At 43.4% G+C, this 21,445-nt stretch overlaps 1 protein-coding gene across 3 annotated transcripts in view; it reads left to right on the top strand.

Annotated features, from left to right (window-relative positions):
- The window catches only part of grid2 (glutamate receptor, ionotropic, delta 2), a 312,935-nt gene that overhangs the window by 210,160 nt on the left and 81,330 nt on the right, over positions 1 to 21,445 (top strand). The window lies entirely within an intron of this gene.

Raw genomic sequence — 21,445 nt, 5'->3', positions numbered from 1 at the left:
AACCTCCTGTCCTTGAGCTGGCGTGGAGGAGGAGGAGGAGGAGTAGCCGTTCCCTCGACGTCCCTATGGCAGGCCTGCACCACATCAAACCTTAATGATAGCACCAGATCCCCCATCCAGGGCCCACGTCTGCCATTAGATTACAAATTAAATGGTCAGATCTTGTTAGAGATAATGGCAGCCGAACACAAACACACAGTGCCATGCCCACAAAGATGAAATTAATCTTTAAGTGCAAAGTAATTACATTAGTAAGATTCCTCTAATCAGTTCAGATAATTGCTTCTGAAGGAATTAAGGACCGGTTGTTGTTCCTGCACAAAGCCCCTCATATATGGGCTTTTCTCATGGTACTTTTTAGGACCAGGATTGGTAGTGGAACGGATAGTCTGACCATAGGGGTCCATTTAGACGCTTCAGTGTTTTTAAGAATTCATCACGTTGAGCCGTGCTCTTGCATCACATATAAGTAGTGCTTCCCGCTCAGTATACTGTACTGTAGCATCCATATCTAAGAGGAAAAGCAGGTTAATTGCTTTCATGTCGTTGTTCTCATATCATCCGTAGAGACGACCGGCCGATCTTTTCTTATGCTAATTAGCCATCTTGGAGGCTCTGTGCGTTCGTCTCTAGTCATCCATCTGCGCTTTGTTATTGTCGTGTTGACAGCGCAGTATGAAAATGTATGATTCATTGTGGCAAGTTTTACGCAGCATTTAACTCAGGGTAGTGTATTTTTCAGGAGTATCTCCAGAACAGCTTACATAAGATTTCGGGGGATTGACCGTCTGTGTTCAGTTAAGCATTCGGGAAGCAAGATTGGCGTGCTGGCTTTTAGCACAAATTATGGGCGCACGGCAAGAACAATCACCTGTCCAATTTGACCCTCTGATGCCAAAAACATTGTGAGGTTTCAAAAATACACAGAAACATTGTGAGGTGCCTTCAAAAATACACAGCTCTTCACTAGCCTACCAGAAAATAAATGGCTCCAGGCAGTCTACCTCTTGACTGAAGCTGAACATTAAATACTTAGAGCTTGTAATTAGCAGCCAGTTTCTCTCACATCTTTATTGTCAAAGTCATTGACACCAAGGTGACCTCGATGTAGCAAGTGCCTCTGCTTGCAACACTGCCCTCTTCAGATTCGCACTTGCCCGGCGTATCAAGAGGACCTGCAATTTCTCCAGGCGCTTAAAGGGTGCTTGCACTTGCATGTTTACTCTCTCCCTACCCACATACTGTATCTTTCTCATTCTCTCTCTTTTTCATTCTCATTCTTGCTCACTCTTTCCTTCTCCTCATCTTTCCTCCATTTTCTCTTTCTCTCTCTCTCTCTCTCTCTCTTTTGTTGTCATTCTATATAGCATGCACATTCAAAAAGTGAACAAGAGTGAGAGAAGGGAGGAGAGGCTGAAGGAGAGAGAAAGAGAGAGAGAGAGAGACTGCTGTATCTGTGTATTGATAATAATAGGCTGAGGCAATCTTTCATAATTATTATTACCTCCATGCAAGAATTAGTTTTCCAGTCCATTAATTTCTCAGGCTACACGCTGCCTGCCACTCTATACATCAACAATCTAAAAGCTTCACCATAGGGGTCTGTCCTCTAACTGGCCTGCCATGCTTGATTAGCTGTAGATGGCCCCTTCTATAAATCCTGCAACACTCAAACAGTGTCTTTTTTTCACTCTCTTTTCTCACTTTGTATATGTGGGTGATAATGAAAATATGCTGCCCTCAGAAAAAAAGGTTAACAGATGTGATGGAATGTACAGAAATGGGAGCATAAACGCCCGGCAGATGAGACGTGCCTGTGTGTGTGTGTGTGTGTGGACGGCAAAAACTGCGGCCGGTGTCTGGGAGTGTGTGTGTGCGGGCGCCTTGAGAACGCCAGCTGCGTGTAAATGTTTTCCCTTTCGAGCCGATCGAGCGAGTGGTCACGAGTCACAGTCAGTAAGGCCGCATGTTAAATATGTGAAAACTGTACAGAGGAAAGGACATCCCTGTGGGAAAAGATCCCCATTTCCCCCCAATTTTCCATTCCATTAGGTAGATTCAGATGTTCTTTATAGAGCCTGTCTTTGCCTTTGGGGAAGTCAGGGGAGAGAGGAGGCAGAAAGAAAAAGGCAGATAGAGAGAGAGAGAGAGGGAGAGGGAGAGGGAGACAGAGAGAGACTCATTGATTTGTCCTGCTTCGTAGCTTCTCTTTGCACGTCGTCCCGGACAGCTCCCAGCAGATTGCCAACGTGTTAAATGTCCTGGGCTCTCCATTTTCGGCTGCAGGCTCCTTCAATTTTCCACGGACCTGAGAGACATCTCCCTCGGTCCAGTAACACAGATGCCATTATAATATTGTTAAAGGGCATCTACGACTGAGCATGCAGACCGACAGGGGACTGTGCATGCAGGTGTTTTTCTCGCTCCACATTACTTGGGTTTTATGAGTGTGTCTCTGCCTGTTGAGAGATAATTTCCTCTTGCATTCCACTGAGGTCTCCTGTCATCTTGTCATTTGTTCAAAAAAAAAAAACAGATTTAGACTAGCATGGGTTTGTGCCTTCACATTCAATTTCACATTCAGGCCGGTCACATACACCAGAGACCTCAGGTAGAATTGTTGCTATCTGATTTTGACAAATGAATATAATAATATAATATAATTTCTCAAAATCCTCATGATGAATATGCTGGGCCACTATACGTGACATGACAGGAGATGAGGAGAGGTGGGCAGGGCAGATTGGATTGACATGTCTCTTGCTGTGTTTCAGGCCCGGTGCAGATTAAGGGGAGAGGTACAAAACTATTGTAGAGGCTATTCATCATCTTAGATAAAGTGCTCATACACACACACATGCAACCACATACACATGGAAACACACACACACACACACACACACACACACACACACACACACACACACACACACACACACACACACACACACACACACACGCAGACATCCTGGCAGGCCAGCCATATGGACCAATGCCAGTGTCTAGCCGAAGGTTAGCGTGCCAGCCCTGAGCGATTGAGCATGCAAAAACGCAGACACACAGACACCTAGATACACACACACACACACACACACACGTACTGTACACACACACAGGCGCAGGTGTGGCTCTGCTCTGCTGACGTGGGCATTCCGCGTCTTGCCTCTTTTGCTGCCGCGCATCGTCGACCCAGAAAAAGGCCTTTCCTTGCCCGTCCGGCCTTGCCCGTCAGAGACCCGGGAGCCGACGCAACGTGAGCACGCCATCACCACTGCCACCACTGTTTGTGTTCGCTAAACCGGCCGCGCATCGAAGAGACGCCATGTAGAGCCCGTGGCCACACCCCAGGGTGACACCCACAGGGCTATATAATTGAGAGTGTGCCTTGAATAGCAAGCTGTGCTGTATGACTGGCTATCACAAATGATTATAGACTTTGTTAGCCCATGGGAGAGATGCTTAGCGATGGTAAACCAAAAGGATGAACGGCATAAAACTCTGCGCTTGTTATTCAGCTCTGAGCTTTGTGTTTTCATATGTGAGTCATAAAGCAGGAGCTTTTGTGATTCAGACTTCGCTCATGGTATTTTCTGTCGGTACTTTAAGGAGACAGTTAAAAGGTGAAGAACAACTGATGTTCTTTGTGAAGGAGGACGGCAGTAAGCCAGCTGCTGGATACAGATGGAAAGTCTGTTCTTAAAGTTGCTGGTGCGTTGGTGGCGAGAATCACAACCTGGCTGTTCCGTCTGTATAGAGAGCAGAAAGCTGTTCAATCTGCTGGAACAGAAAGAAAGGTACATGAAAGGTATATGAAACCAACGGTCAGATAGATATTTCTGTATTGCCTGCCTGGTCAGGCCCAACAATGCAACTGTATGTTGCATGTGAGTGACATACTGCATTACATATTGCGGTCACACAATTTAATTTATGATTTAAAAAGTCTTTCCAATCTCCAGTGTTGATCATGATTAGGCCTATATTGTTGTATTATAAATGGCTGTGACAGCATACTTTTGAAGCTATTTTCTTTTGTTGCTATGGAAACAAAACCCTCTTAATGATTGTCAATTTGTGTGGCATGCAGCTGTGCTATGACCCAGAGCATATGTCTTAAAACCGGTCTTAGCTGGCCATGCCTGCCTCCTGTTCTACTGTAACCAGTCCTGAGTGGGAGATTGCTTGGCACCAGGGGTGTTACGAGATCTCATGCCACAAAATCTGGCGAAACAAGAATATCACAGTATTTCTCATCAAGGTAAAAATCTGTCTCGTGGAGAAGTATCCAGCCACTCAGCATGACTGTAGCCACTCAGCATGACTGATAAGTCTGATTAAATTAGCACAGAAGATGCAGAAACAATAATACCACTCAATTATACCCTTTTCCCTAAAACACAGTAGCATAACCGCTACTTGTGCTGCCACTCTGCTTATTTCAGTCTTGCACAGATGACTTCAAAAACATAAAGTTAACAAGATGCATGGACCTGTGTTGAAGTTACGCAGCCTAATACCCTCACACACTTGGTGGCTAGCATGTTACTGTAGCTCGGCACTTCACTGGCACAAAACCACGTGGAGGGAGCGATGTCACACTCTTAAAGCAGCCACACCAATTCTTTTAGGGGAAACGGTGTAATTTAGTGGTATAATTGTTTCCAGCAGGCATCCAAAATGCTGCTACACAAAAAAAGTAAAAGTGGCTAGGGCATCTTCTTTGCTAATTTAGACTCGTCAGTCATGCTGGCTACAGCTGGATATTTTTTTCCACGAGACAGATTTTTACCATGACAAGAAATATCGTGATATTTTTGCATTATCTAATCTCGTGGCACGAGATCTCAACGCCCCCCTATGCTCCACGAGACAGGTTTTTACCTTGACAAGAAATATTGTGACATTTTTGTATCACCAGATCTCGTGCCACGAGATCTCGTCACACCCCTAGCGCGAGGACATTACAACTTTTCATCCCAGGAATGTCAGGAAACGTCGCATTTGCTTTGGCTATGGGTACGTCTCGCCGTGTTTTATTGCATGTGGCAGAGTGGCAAAATATGCCCTTCCCGCCGTGCGACGCCTGAGTGGACTCCACGCCTTTTGGGCTGCAGCACTTCGGGACCCGGGCCAGGGAGCTGTCCGTCTTGCTCCCCACTCCGCCAAATTGAAGTATTTCTATCCGCCATGTGCCATTGAGACCTCCGCGCTGTTAGAGGGAAGGCTTTCTGTGTCGCGGTCTCTTATTTATGGTGTAATGGTGATGTGACGGCATATGGTGGGGTTAAACTTCACCCTCTGTCTCTCTCTCTCTCTCTCTCTCTCTCTCTCCCTCTTTCTCTCTCTCTCTCACTCTCTCTCTCCCTCTTTCTCTCTCTCTTTCTCTCTCTCCCTCTCTCCTACCTCTAGCCTGCTGCGGCTATGTGTCGTGAGCTAGGTAGGGGTCCAGACACAGTCCATGGCACTGAGCCTGGTCACTTATTGATGCCCTTTTCTAACAATGGACTCCTTAGCACCTTCCAGCAGTACTTGACTGTTTTCCAGTGATGCTGCCTGTAAGGGGAGATTGTGTTATTCAAGGCTTGGAGTCTGGTCAGCTTGCTCAGCTTGCCTAGGCAAGGACGGTCAAGAAGTTCCATTTCAGTTCCTGATGTTTATTTATTTAGGGTACTGCAAGGGAAATGCCATTAGCTTATTTTTATAAGTGGGAAATTTAGAGAAGGTTCAGTGAAGTGGAAGTAAGAGGGAAAAATCTGTAACATCTTGAAATATTTATTAAATATGGGCGGCATCTCTTGTAAAGTGATGACATGGCATTCAGTTTATTGAGGAGCAAATATCAAAATGTCAGCTTGTTCCAGCTGCTCAGCTTATACAGCATGTTACTGATGATGCCAAGGACATGGACTCAACACCCAAGGAGCACACATACAGTACTGATGAAGATTTGCTGTATCTCTACAGATCCCTTCATTTTAGATAAAAAATATCTGTGAAGTGAAGAACAAATCTTATATAGTGTTTACACAGGAGTAGGATCAAACTGTACAACTTCAAATATACTGAAAGACTATTTGGCAAGATGTGTATCTTTCTGTTCTGCAGAATTTCCTGTGCCCTTCATATGAAGCAACACTCCCACCCAGCCTGGATAATTTAAATACATCTATTTGCTTAAATGTAAAATATTTTTTTTCCAATTCTACTACACAAGAGTAGGACCACTCTCTGTTACACATTTACTGCACAAGACAAGACTGTATTTCAGTGTAGCAGTGTTTTCGGCACTCTTGACATGAGGCAACACCTGCCCCCTCTCCCTGCCAATCCTCACACCCCCAACAACCTGGAGACTTCTGGAAACCGCCCAGCAGCCCTCCTGGTGCCACTGTGATTCTTCTGCAGGTCCGAGCAGCATTACAGCGTGTAAAACCCCGGGATTACAGCAGCCCCCCCGTCCAACTCCCCGTGCCACTTTTGGATCAGCGTGGTTCGTTTCTCTCATGTTCCTCCACCGAGAGGATTAGTGATGGCCCCTGTGCTTCCCCTCGGTCTCTCTCTCTCTCTCTCTGTCTCTCTCTTTCTCGCTCTCTCTCTCCCAACACCACCTGCACCTCGCAAAGTGGACTGGGCAGAGTGTGCATTGCGCTCCAGGTGTGCATTGCGCTCCCCCCACACACACACACACACACACACACACACACACAGAGAGAGGAAGGCCCGTCCCTTCAGTCTCCATCGTTTGATTACTTACCCAGGCCCGCGGCCCTGCCCACCCATAATCGGCCCGGCTGAATGAGGCTCTCGCGCTGCCGGAGCACTAACATTTCGCTTCCTTTCAGCGGAGGAGAAGATTACTCGTCTCCTCGAAAAGGTCAAGAGGGGTGTAAACGGGACAAGTGTTTTCTGATTAAAAACTGAACCGACGGAGGTGGACGGGGGGGTAGTTGCGCCCACGACACGAGGAGAGAGAGCGGAAATGGCAATGGCAGACGCGGAGGGTGTCAAACTGGAGAAAGTCTGGAGAGAAGAGTCAGGCCTCATAAACAGACTGTCCTCTGAGGGTTAATCGCCAGCAAACACCAGCGCTGCTGGAACGCTCCGTGTGCGTGAACGGTGAACGGCTTACATAAAGCTCCTCACTAATTAAACACTCTTATGTTTTCCACAATTTGGGGGTATTATTCATTATTAACAAGATTTATGGTTACCAAAATATTTCAGCTGGTTGTCAGAGCATAGGACTGGTGTGAATGTCTCCCAGCTGGCCTAATTAAATAGTGCTTAAATTCCAAGGTCACTGGTCTTTCAAGACACTCTATGTCCCGCGGGGGTGGGACAAGACATTAGGCACAGTCAGACAGACTCTCCACACCGTATTCCTCAGAAAGAGCACTTAACAAGCCGCAGTTTAAAATATTAAAGAACAACGCACCATCTTCATCTACAAGCTGTTAGGCTTCCCTGCTACTTTTCTGTGCGCCGTGTTACATACATGCTTAATGCATCAAACGCCCACGGACCTCAGAGCTACCTGTCCCAGTGCAGCTGGAGCATTAGTCTATTCCGATTCCCACCAACTAGACCAGTGGTTAATTATTTCCTTTTCACATTGTATCTTCAAAGCTGTTTATTTAGTCCGTGTGATATATCCCTGAATTAAAGAGAATTAAAAGACAGATGGTTTGTAGAATGTAGCTAGCATCATCAGCTTTAGAATGTAGCATACTGTAATTAACTTGCTTTACTTTCTCTTTTATTCATCCTGCTTGCTTGATCTTTCTTTTTGATTCTCTCTCTCTCATATTCTCCATGTTATCTCTCTTTGTCTCTCCCCAATGCTCTCTGCTTGCATTTCCCTCTTCATACATCCCTCTTTCTCTCTCTTGCTTTGTGACTGCTTCTCTGTACACCCTCTCTCTCTGTCTCTCTGTCTCTCTCTCTCTCTCATGCCCCCCTCCCTTCTCTCCCAGAGCCCGTAGATATATTGCGCCGGGTTGCTGGGATCTGTTCTCCATCAGTATCCCAGCATGGCGATCCGGGGAGATCCCGTATAATTGGGCTCCTCGCTCCGGCCGTGCAGAGTAATGCTTTCTAATCACTCGGCAATATGGCTGAGCTAATGGCCACCACCTCAAATAGGAAGGAGCCCGGTGGTGAGAGGAGGAGCAGCTCGGGAGGAGAGCTAGGGGCTGGGATGAATGGTTTCCTGGGTGACAGAGGCCATCTTGCCGATGGAATGTACCGATGGTCGCTCCCAACACACTCCGACACTTGATGATTGTTCTGCGTACATGAGCGCCATTAAGAGGGTCAGCGGTGAGGATGCTACCGCACATGCCTGAGCCGGAGCTTCCCACCACGCCACTTTAAGAGGCTATTAGCTCTGATATCTGGCTTGGTTTCATTCCGTATCTTCTTAGAAAATCTCGTGTTGGGTCATGCGGTCAACGTTAATCAATTTTTATATGATCTAATAAAAACAGCGTTTTTTTTTTTTTACCTACCTGAAATATTTGGTCATTTTACAGTATATGATAGGAATTTTTATGTTTTACAGTTTATGACTATAGGCATCTACTCACAGCAAACACCTTCAGTGTGAAATATGCCAGGGGAGATGAAAAAATGCAGTGCATTATAGCCAAAAAGATTGACTTTGTCAATCATTTTTACTCCAGACTTGTTTGTATGGAGGTGGACTTTTACTCCACGCTCCCACTACCTGTGGGCTCACTCCGGCTGTGGCTTGAGCCCTGCTCAGAAAATAATGGCTCTCTCTGGTATTTGTGATCACTGTGTGATATTGGTTTAGGATGACCTCCAGACACAACCACAAGATCACAACCAGTTGACAGATGGATGCTGATGAATCAGCCCTGCCTGTCGGCCTTCTCTGTGTCCAGTGGACCCCCTGGCATGAGGCCTTGACAGTATTTTGTCCTGAAATACAAAATGTCGGAAGAAATATTTAGTCAATGATTAATAACCATTTGTATTTATGGAGGATTTAATTCATTGTGCATTTAACATGATGGACAGCCCATGTGTGCACAGTCCCTTTTGTATCCCTATTAATGTTTTGACCCCAACTTTACCTATTTTAAATAGTTTTCATTTTACTTTTGCAATTTCTTGCCTGTTTGAGTCTGAGCGCAGTGGTAGTGAGGACATATAAAGGCTGATACTGCATAAAAAATGTCTTTGTTGCAAAAGTTGCAAAAGCAGACATTAGTTGTGTTTATTGCAAAAGCAGACATTAGTTGTGTTTGTTGCAAAAGCAGACATTAGTTGAAGTATCTTCAGCATTTATAGACTGCACTTACCTGCCCAAACCCAACTAAAGAGACACCCTGTAACAGGCTCCATACTAGAGGTGAAAGTCACTGAAAGACTGTTGGAGTGACTTGGGGATTCATGCCAATATTTTTATTGGAAACTAATCAACCAGCTGGTGCAGGTTAATTAAGTATGACAGCCTGTTGAGCAGTTCTCATACGCATGGTCAAACTCATTAAAACAATATACAATGGATGTTTTTCTTCTCATAGTTTCCAAGAGTTTCTCTGATTTCTTTGTAATAAATTCCATTCTCATAGGTTGCTAATAATATTCTACTATTAGGTTCCACAGATGTGTTTTAGTTTTACTAGTGCAGTGCCCGTTCAAACATGCCATTCCTGAAGAAAACCCGTACCTCAATTGCATGCCCACAGGTATGCCTGCTTTAAAAATAGGATGATAGGGAAACATCATTCCAGCTAAGCATTCAATAATGAATACTGAATATTATAATATATTAGCCTATAATTAATGTGGCCTCTAATACATGTGTAATAAATGTAGGCATGGCTGCATGTGACTTTTCTACAGATCAGAATGACATAAGCCTAACACCTGTTTTGAGTTAAGGCTAAATGTCACTACATAAACTGCATACAGGGAGTCTTTATTGTTGAGGTCAGACATGAAAATCATCTTGCATCTTAACCCACAAGCGGTTCTCGAGTAATCCGTTTTTTAAATTGCGACTGACTATCATCAAAGTGAGACCTAGCTAGCAACTGTCAGTACACGATCCATGGGGTGGAGCTCCCCTGAAACTGGTCCCCTTGGAAACAGTGCAGTGCAGCGATAAACGCCCACGTAAATAAGCATATTTTTGAAATATGCATTCAAAAATCTTCAAAATCGAGAGTGCACACCTTTGTGCCAATGCCACAGCCACATCTCTAAATCTTAGGTCAGTTTGACAAACAGTCAGCGACATATGCGTGCCACAGACACACACACACACACACACACAGACGCTTCTTGCTTTATAGATAGATTTGCACTCTTTGAAAAAGAGAACATCTGTTCTGTAAGCTCATAATATAATGTCAGTACTAAAAATCACAGTAGAGATTTAAGAAAAATGGTGGTGTTTTTCCTCCCCATAACTCCCATGAGGGTTTGTGTAACAGTGTCTCTCTCTTCTTCTCATATGTAATAGATTGACACCAACTGAGACATGTAAATGGAAAAATAACTGACAACCGTAACTAATGGTTGTAATCATGAACCTGTGGATAGCTACTCCCACTCCCTCCCGAAATATAGTGATTGTACTGAAAACCATCACTCCTTATGCACATTAGCACATCTCCTGCAGTTCTCCAGTAAATAAATGGTATTAAATGGTTCCTAGAGTGTTGATGAGTGTACATATTGAGAATGTGGATAATACAGTGTGATTATAGAATGTTAAAATTGCAATTGGTGAATAAACTCTTTTGAGAGGTGGATAAACTCTAATAAGAGGTGGATAAACTGTATTTCTGACATTTCAGAGGTGGATAAACAGTGTTTACTTGCGTTTAGCCTCCACTACATACCTGCGCTTACCCATATAACAGCACTAGCAACAAAAGTAGTGTAGCACTGTGAAAAGAAGGCCTCTCCTTTTCCCCTGCCCGCTCTCCTATGATACACTTTTGAAAGACTGTCTTGTGCAACACACACACTGTGCAACCACATATGCACTCACTTTCTACTTATTTGTTTGAAGGATGTCGTTGTATTGCTGTGTATGTGTGTATGTCTTGTGTGTAGGTCCAAAGTTGCAAAGTCGCCTTGCTTGGACAGGGAGCCTAGAAGAGTATGTTCCTGGTGCCTAGTTTAATGGCACGGTACATATTTGTTTGTATAGTAAACATCCTCGGATTTCATGTTTGGACTCCAATTGTCACCACCTAATCCAGTGGCGCACCTCCCTCAACGTGGGGTGGCCATCTCGCTTAGTAGTAACAACATTCACATGCGACATATGTACAACAACATTCACTCCTAACAAAAACCTATTAATTTGGAAACTTTACTTCACTGCTCCCTGAGCGCCGCTGTGTGTGCTTTACCTCACTGTATGTTCACTGTGTGCTGAGTGTGTTTCACTAATTCACAGATTGGGATAAATGCCAGACCAAATTTCCCTCACTGGATCAAAAGAGTATACTGTATATACTATACTAGCTTTGTTCTAGTTTACAGTTGTATGGCTTTAAACAGCGTTTGAGCTTTAACATTAGTAAGCATTCATTATAAGCCAGCTACCTTGTTCCTGCCTATCTGAAAATTCTCTAGCTTTGCTGCCTCCATCCTTTCTGTTTTCATTGTTTACAAAAAAACATTTAATATCCATAATGACCTTGAAGTCTTGAGTTAGTGAATTAGCTTAGCATTGTGTGCTGATTACCAGCAACCATAGACAATAAAAGAAAACAAGAAGTAGCCCAGCCTACAACTTCTGTAATTGCTGCGTGCGTGCACTGTTGAAACAAAAGCTGTGTGGGCGTATAGTTCTGCATTAAGTTAATTTTGATAACGTGTTGACTTTACAGAATATTGTACAATAAATAGCCTACTTTCATGCAGTCAATGGGATAATGTGCCTGTCACAGGTTTGCGGGGCAGAGCTGGACTTGCGACTGGCGAGACGAGCTTGGATCAAAAAGGAGTCTTTAATAGAACTATGACAGACAACCACTTACAACAACATTAATGACCGACACAGACTGAGGGGAGAAATAGGGTTAAAATACACAGGGGTTAACAGGGCACAGGTGAACAAGGAACAAGACAGGTGGAAACCATAATTAAACTAACAGACTAATGAGGATCAGGTGAGGGGCGGAGACACAGGCACAGGGAACAGAAACACAAACAAAGGAGCTCATGGCACAAGACACAGGAAGTAGCCGTGGCCTACTGGTTAGCGCTTCGGACTTACCGGAGGGTTGCCGGTTCGAACCCCGACCAGTAGGCACGGCTGAAGTGCCCTTGAGCAAGGCACCTAACCCCTCACTGCTCCCAGAGCGCCGCTGTTGTTGCAGGCAGCTCACTGCGCCGGGATTAGTGTGTGCTTCTTTTCACTGTGTGCTGAGTGTGTTTCACTAATTCATGGATTGGGATAAATGCAAAGACCAAATTTCCCTGACGAGATCAAAAGAGTACCGTATTTTCCGGACTATAAGTCGCACCGGAGTATAAGTTGCACCAGTCAAAAAATGTGTCATGAGGAGGAAAAAAACATATATATAGATATGTTGCACCTGAGTCGCAGGACCAGCCAAACTATGAAAAAAAGTGTGACTTATAGTCTGGAAAATACGGTATATACTTACTTATACGATATATACTTACTTATACTTAAACAAAGCAAACAGGAAGACACGAGAGGAGCAGACATGATGGAAAAACACTAGACAAGGAAAACAAGACAGGAACAGATCTTTACAGTGCCAAGTTGGGAAGTTACGGCAGGCCAACTTGCCGTGAATATACACACAGGGAAAATTCTCTTTCGTTGTTGAGTAGATGTACTGTACCAGTGTTTTTTTTTTCAACATTTTTGTGAGAGTTAAATAAATGTCATACTATTTTTTATTTTTGTAACATTTTCATCCACTATTTTTTCATCATTAAAGTCGATCAGAGATTGGCTGATAGCCTGAACTGTACACAAGGGCTCTTCCCTACTTTCAAACATAAGATAAGATGTGTTACATCATCACTGACTATCTCGATTTTCCAAAGAAGACATATTCTTCTAACCTGACTCGCCAGATGAATTTCATTCCGCCTAGCTCCACTCATCCATCTGGGATCGATCCATTGGAGAGGTGTTTCAAAAGGCTGGGCCTTATCAAAAATCCTTGCATATGATTGGATAAGCCACTTCTTCAACCACTCACATCGAAGCCAATCTGTGACGCTGAGAACAGTCTCACCTAGCGTTCATGGGCTTCGGAAAAACCTTTTTCCCAGTGAAAACATCATCATTCCTCGTCATTCACATCACGTAATGTGTGAGTCAGAGGTCGGAAACTGGGACTGCCCAGTTAGGGGCTCATCATCACTTTTGTCGTCACGTTGTAGTTCGTTTGTAGTCCATGTGGCAAATACAGTTGTTTATTTAGGATTAGTGAGTGTATGTTTTAACCTTTGTTGTGGCATCCGTGTTTGTCACACATTCCGACAGCAAAGCACATGAACACTTCTTGCCTTGGGAAAAACAAAGTAGCCACGGGGGCGGTCCTTGTCATTCCAAAGTGCCATGAATGCACCATCACAGTCGCTTCTACGCTACGTCACATCTATGAAACTCCCGCCCTGCGTCCTGATTGGCTCTACCATAAAATCTGGTGCCGAAATCACTCTCAACGGAAGAGGTCCCAGATGGATGTGAGTAGATTTAGGCGGAACGAAATTCATCTGGCGAGTCAGGTTAATATTCTTCTGGATGCAACCCAAAAAGTCTACATAGCCTTACCGCCATGGTCCCAGTGTATTTTTCATTTTCACTATTTTTTACTGCCATCTTTCCTAAGTGATGGAAACCCAGCACCCCTTTAGGCATCCAATGTGGTAAATGAGTGCGCCACTCCAGTTATACCTAAGACTCACAGATTGCTCAGACTCCCAAATTACTGTGATTATCGCCAACCTGTAATTTCTCAGGTAGTGGCACAGTTTGTATTTAATCAGTTGATATTGTTTCAAAGCCAGTGTGATTACTGTGAGGTGCACGGGGGGTGGGGGGTGGGTGGGTTCGGTGGTCCGATGGTTCGATAAGTCAGGTGCCACTGCTGTAGTCTCTTTATCTTTTTCTCTCTCTCTTTTGCTCTCTGTCTCTCTCTTTCTTTCTCTTTTCCGTGGCCCCGGTGCAAGCGTGCCTGTTACCACAGCTGTGCAAGCACACACTGTCGTGTTCCGCATGCTCCATTTGTTTTAGGCCACTAAAAAAAAGAAACCGTAAATGGAGACGTACTGTATATCTGTGCCTCTGTAATCCAACTAGCAGACGTGCATCTTTGTGTGTGTGTGTGTGTGTGTGTGTGTTTGTGTGTGTGTGACTGCATGATGGATGTGTGTATTTATGTGTTATTTGTATGAAATTGTATTAACAAAGCTGCTTTGCTCGTTGGTGTGTGTGTGTGTGTGTGTGTGTGTGCATGCAGTCTTCTAATTTGTTGCAAATCTTTTTTTTTAGTTGAGCAATGCTTCTACTTGATGTTGAAATTCCTGTGCTCCAGGCCAGTACTGAGAGAGAGAGAGAGAGAGAGAGAGAGAGAGAGAGGATTGAGTTCAGTGGTTGTAAAGAGTTCTTCAAACACTGTGTTTCCAAGGATCTTTTGATGTCACAGCGCCGAGGGAAAAAAAAAAGGAGCAGTGGAAAAAAAAAAACCGTTGGAGTGAAAACGACTGCACTTGCACATAGTTTCATTTATATTTGAACAGCCAGCCAACCAGCCAGCCAAGTATGCCAGCATCGCATTCAAAGGCCACCACACATGTATGCATGGATACTTCAGTACAATGGGATCGAAGGCAAATGTCGACACGTGTGGGTTTCCATGGTAATTAGCCCTTTTTCCCCCTCTGTCCTCCCTCGGAGACCGTCTGTGAGTCCACACCCTCTCATGGCTCACACAAAGACTTCCGGCCCTGAAGGCACTATTCTGCTTGGTCAGCGCATCACCGCTGTCGATTTCGACCACTACATCGCATCGACTTGCGGTTCAGTGTTTACAGAACACTGAGGGCCGGACGCTATCGACGCGAAGCCACAACACCCCCGTCTGAAACACAATGCCTCTGATGCCACCACTAAAAGACCAAACCATCCTTGTTCGCATTCACCGCCCTTCACGGTGTTATAGTGCAGGGTTTATGTAGCGTGGCATAAATAAGTAAGGGACAACTCTCTCTCTCCCTCTCCCTTTCTCTCTCTTTCTCTCTCTCTCTCTCTCTCTCGCTCTCTTCTCAAGAACCTCATAAACATAATGGAGTCAGGTGTCTTCTGGAAAAGCCACAGGAAGTCTTTAAACCAAGCAACTGTGAATTGTGTCTTTGCTTCTGTGTGAATGTAAACAAACATGGCATTAGCACCTACACAACAGAACATTGGAGGGCCAGAGATTACTGCACTAACCTTGCTGCATGAATACATATACTTATATCAATATGAGAAAGACAGAGAGAGAGAAAGAGAGAGAGAGAGAGAGGGAGGTGCATTTGCATGTGTGTATTGACATGGATGTGTGTGTGTGTATGTGTGTGTGTGTGTGTGTGTGTGTGTGTGTGTGTGTGTGTGTGTGTTTGTGTTGCTTCACTAGTTCAGCATGCCTCAAGGAGAAAACGGGCCCTTCCCACTCTGCTGGGATCAATTCAGCTCCTCCACCTCCACCCACTCATCCCATCCCACCCCATCCTGTCCCATCCACTTGTCCTTATCCACCCGTCCCATCCACATCTGGAGCTCAGCCATGTCTGGTGTTAGCGCCGCACAATGCGCGAAGGACTGCCTCTGATTAGAGGCGCGCTTTCCCTTTCCATGAAAATGTGGAAATGTCAAGAGGAGATGGCGATACGGTTAACAAAAGGGGCGTTCGCTTCTCGCTGGAGCATTATGGGATGCTAATAGCACCATTCTCCTGCCTGCCGCACCAGCCCGAATGCCCAGACAGTCGATCATTTCATCCGTGGGGGGAAATGAGGCCTTATCTGGCCTTCTGAAGATAAGGATATGCTTCTCCTCTTGCTCGCTCTTCCTCTCTCTCTCTTCTCTCTCTCTCTCTCTCTCTCTTGCGCTCTCTGTCCCTTTGCTTCTCATCGTCCTTCTGTTATGCTTTAGATTTCAGTAGCTGGGGTTTGGGAGAAGGACTGAGGAGTTCACCTTAGCTGTGAGTGGATAACAGCACATTGCAATTGGAAACGCTTCCAGCCAGACAGATTCTGAATAAGGTTGTCCATGCTCAAGCGGCACAATGCTGTTTTGGCTTCTTATCGTCTGAGCTCTTTGCCAGAGAAAAAAATGCACGCTCAGTTGGAAATGTCACGACCCGTGGTTGTCTAGATGTTCAGCAAAACTAACTTGAAAAGAAAGAAGCGCTTGAATATTGAGTGAAGATGAGATAACTATACAGACAGAGGGGTTTACCCCATAGTAAATATGACTGAACTCTATCTATCTATCTACAGGGTTTCCACGGATCCTTAAAGCCTTAAAATGTCTTAAAAACAACTTTCCGTTTTTAAGGCCTAAAAAAGTCTTAAATTGTCTGGAATGTCTTGAATTTTCAAAAGGGAGGTATTACATTTTTGTATTGGACCATGAGCAAGTGAAATGTCTCCATCTGATTTAGTACAACAGTCTGGTTTAACCACAATTTTTTAGGTGACCAGTGTAACTTTTGGGAAGCATTTGTGGTAACACTTTACTTGATGGGTGAGTTCATAACACATTCATAGCAGCTGCACATGAAGCATTCATGACTGTTTCATGAGACATGACTCAACATTCATACCAAACCTTTTATGAATGTGGAAGACAGAACGATGACAACTTGTCAAAATAAAAGTCCAACAATCGCCAACAATAAAAGTCCAACAATTATTTTTCTTTCCCCAAAATACTATATTTGGTAACTTCTGTAGACATCCAAAATCGGGTGGGTGTTAAAGTTAGTAAAAAAGGGGGAAAAAAACTATTGCATAAAACAGTTTAAGTTGTCGTATTTATCTTTTTCGCCATGGTATAGTCTTAATTTTTCCATTTAGATGTCTTGAAAGGGTCTTAAAAACCTTTAAATTTGCACTTGAAAAATGTGCAGATACCCTGTATCTATCTATCTATCTATCTATCTATCTATCTATCTATATCTGTCTGTCTGTCTATCTCTGTGTGTCATTCCTACCTTCCCTACTTATTTCCTACCATTCTCTTTTTCTTTTTGTCCTTTCTGTCTCTCACTTTCACCTCTCAGTTTGGCCTTAGCAAGCAGACGGTAATGAAAATCTCTCTTGGGCGAGTGCAACCACATTTGCTCAGCCTTTAGTCAGGGCGTGTCAGGGTGTCCAAGGGCAGGCCAGGAGTCAGGGGACAGGGGAGGGGGATTGATTCAGTTTGCCTTCGCCCCATTGGCTTAGCCCTCATATCCAAGCAGATGGCCGCGTGGATAATGTTTTATCGATCAGACAAGCTCCAGGTTGTTGTTTTTTTTTTGTTTTTTTTCTTGCGGGCACAAGCACTTAGCATAGCCAGACTGTTGTAGACTCAGACTTAATGAGTCTCAGTAATCAGTCTTCTGCAGTGGAAGGCTGCCGTCTGATTGCCTGGATATTGTTGTACTTGCCTTTGTAGACAAAAACCTGGTTGTGTGGCGAGCCATTTGAATGCAGCTAATGACTAGCAGAGGCTGTGTGTGTATGTATGTACTGTATTTCGCATTAGTTGAAACATTAGTGTGTAGTGCATGTAAAACTCAGATTGGCTGTCAACAAATCTGCAGGAGATATTGACTGCTTCTGTAATGACATTGACTAGTATGTGATAGAAATGTTTGTGATGAGAGGTGACTTTTAATGACCGTGTGCCTCAGAATAACACACACACACACACACACACACACACACACATATACCGTATATTATACCGTATATTATATACTGAAGAGTTCATGAGCAGCATATACCACTGGGAACACTCCTAACTTTCCTCCTCTGAAAAATCTTAACCAGTCTCTGCTCATTATAATGAGCTAGCCACAGCTGTGGGTGTATGCTAACTGGTTAGCCAAGCAGATAACTACGTGCAAACACTCAAGACAGAACTCACACAGAATTATTTCCCCTCTGCTTCACAAACTCAAAAAGAATAGGCTATACATGATAACATAATAGGAGCTCAATTGAACATTTATTTGACATAGCATTGGGGAGCATGGCAAACGCTATCTGCCTGTGTCCATGTTTCATTTCCCCCTGTTTGTTTCACTTGCACTTACAGGTGCTTTATGCGGTCATACAAAATGTTTTAGCCAATTTGGCCCCATACGGCTGATGAGCTCATTGGAGCAAGGTTTCTGAGGGGGAAAGGAAGCTGCGTTGGCCCAGAGACCTTTCCACAGTAAAGTAGTGGAGCTGTTATCGCATGAAATAGAGGGAAAAAGACATGACATTGATACACGCAGATGCTCAAGGTTGTCATATCGGTATGGGGCATGAAAAAAATGGTATTGTGCAGTCATATATTTTATATATATATATATATATATATATATATATATATATATGTCTAAAACTGATAGTTCTAGTCCTTGATTGTGATTGGCTGAATTGCGTTCAATGCCGTTGTAAAATGCAGCATGAACATACTCCTTGGCCGCATTTCATTCTATATTACTACGCTACCACAACTTGATACAAAAGTTAAAGCCACCATTCAGATAGAGGAAATATATTTCTTAGCAGTAGAACATTTCCTGTTGCTGTGCCTTTACTTTATGAAACTTTGCCAGGTATTTATAGTAACAGTTTTAGAAAAGCAATAAGCCACTCGAGTCCATAGGCTACACTGATTTTACAACAGCCAAAGGGGGTTTAACAACAACTCCAACAATAACAACAGCTAAGAGGGGTTTTACAGTTTTTCTCAGTCGCTTTGGTGCTTTTCTCACATCACTATTAACATTTGCACAGAAGTTAGTGCAATTCTCAAAACAATTAGTGCAAACTGCAAAACCTAGTGGATGACCTGCAAAAGCACGTCGCTCAAAATGGATAGTCCATTCCTCAAAAGCAGGTATTCATGTCAATGAAACTGTCAGTGTCATCAAAATGAGAAGTCTTGACACCATCGTTTATGAACAAGATAGTCAAATGGCTTTGTCATGTTTTCATTATGACAGTTCTCTCAGTGTTTTCCAATGCAAAAAGGTCAGAACTTCGGTGACACTACCTGAACATGCTCAAAGACAGCACTATACAGTACTTGTACAGCCATTTGAAAACTACAGTAAAGCACACATTGCTGTAGTTAGTTGAGTAAGTGAGTACAAGACACTGAATCTGTTACATTTTTACTGTATGCTCTTTGCAATTCTACAGCACTGTGACAGAATTTGATAACTAGTTCAACAATTTTGTATGTAATGACTCAAGCAATGAAATGAAGACTATTAGTTTTATTGGGATCGACTATTCAGCATTCATAAGTATGGTTCATTTTGACTGACATGGCATAAGCAAATGATAATGTTAAAAACAGCAGAGAATTGTATGAAAGCAACTGATATATGTCCAAAAGTATTTGCAATTTGTTCAGAGGAAGGAGAAATTGCTACTATGATGTGCACAAATGACTAAAATGTTGTGGAGGTTGAACTAATAGTTATGACAACAACTCCAACAACAACAACAGCCAAAGGGGTTTAACAACAACTCCAACAATAACAACAGCTAAGAGGGGTTTTACAGTTTTTCTCAGTCGCTTTGGTGCTTTTCTCACATCACTATTAACATTTGCACAGAAGTTAGTGCAATTCTCAAAACAATTAGTGCAAACTGCAAAACCTAGTGGATGACCTGCAAAAGCACGTCGCTCAAAATGGATAGTCCATTCCTCAAAAGCAGGTATTCATGTCAATGAAACTGTCAGTGTCATCAAAATGAGAAGTCTTGACACCATCGTTTATGAACAAGATAGTCAAATGGCTTTGTCATGTTTTCATTATGACAGTTCTCTCAGTGTTTTCCAATGCAAAAAAAGGTCAGAACTCGGTGACACTACCTGAACATGCTCAAGACAGCACTATACAGTACTTGTACAGCCATTTGAAAACTACAGTAAAGTTACACATTGCTGTAGTTAGTTGAGTAAGTGAGTACAAGACACTGAATGCGTACATTTTTACTGTATGCTCTTTGCAATTCTACAGCACTGTGACAGAATTTGATAACTAGTTCAACAATTTTGTATGTAATGACTCAAGCAATGAAATGAAGACTATTAGTTTTATTGGGAACGACTATTCAGCATTCATAAGTATGGTTCATTTTGACTGACATGGCATAAGCAAATGATAATGTTAAAAAACAGCAGAGAATTGTATGAAAGCAACTGATATATGTCCAAAAGTATTTGCAATTTGTTCAGAGGAAGGAGAAATTGCTACTATGATGTGCACAAATGACTAAATGTTGTGGAGGTTGAACTAATAGTTATGACAACAACTCCAACAACAACAACAGCTAAGGGGGGTTTTAACAACAACTCCCTTAGCTGTTGTAATTTCAGTGTAACCTATGGCCTCTCGGGGCGTATATACTGTATACATATATATATAGGTTCAGGATGACAAAAGAACACAAAATAAATGGGTATTAGATGACAAAAAAATAATGCCATTTTGCTACTATACCCAAGCTAATTGTGGTTGTGTTTAGTTTGGTGATCATTGACCATTATAATAAATGGTTGGCAGGGGACCAAAGTAAATGATCACTAAGAGCTCTAACACTGTCAGGCCTGCCCCTGATTATAAGTAAGTTGAATGAGCACGGTCCCAAGTCACGTTGGGACACTATGTTGTGAGAATGACATGCTCTTTGAAAGCTCTTTGAACGTAAACCTGTGAAGGCCTTTAAAATGGATCTCCACAGCAGAATCTGAGGGAGGATTAATAATAGAACACAGTGGTCAACAAGATTAAAGGGCACAGCCATGTTGAGCCAGGGGGCAAGGGACCATGAGTACACATACGCACATGCACATGCACACACACACACACGCACTTACGCATGCAGACACATACACACACACACACACACACACACACACACACGCGCATGCACACACATACACACACACACACACACACACGCACACAGAGCCTCACTTGAATTTTAAGTGGCTAGAATTGATTTGAGCGTGACAGGGGGACCGGCCGCTCTCTTGCTTTATGGAGAGGCGCTGCAGGTGATATTGAGCACCTCCTGAGAGATGAGCTTTTGTAATGGAATTTGAGCGGCTACTGTACATATGGCCCGGCGCGATCACGGCTTATGGACCGTCACACAACAAGCTTACCATCTCATCCTCAACTCACTATGTTATGCAAATCAT

Source organism: Alosa alosa, chromosome 5 (genome assembly GCF_017589495.1).
Source record: "Alosa alosa isolate M-15738 ecotype Scorff River chromosome 5, AALO_Geno_1.1, whole genome shotgun sequence".
Lineage (NCBI taxonomy): Eukaryota > Metazoa > Chordata > Actinopteri > Clupeiformes > Clupeidae > Alosa > Alosa alosa.
This window is presented reverse-complemented; position numbering and strand designations above follow the sequence as displayed.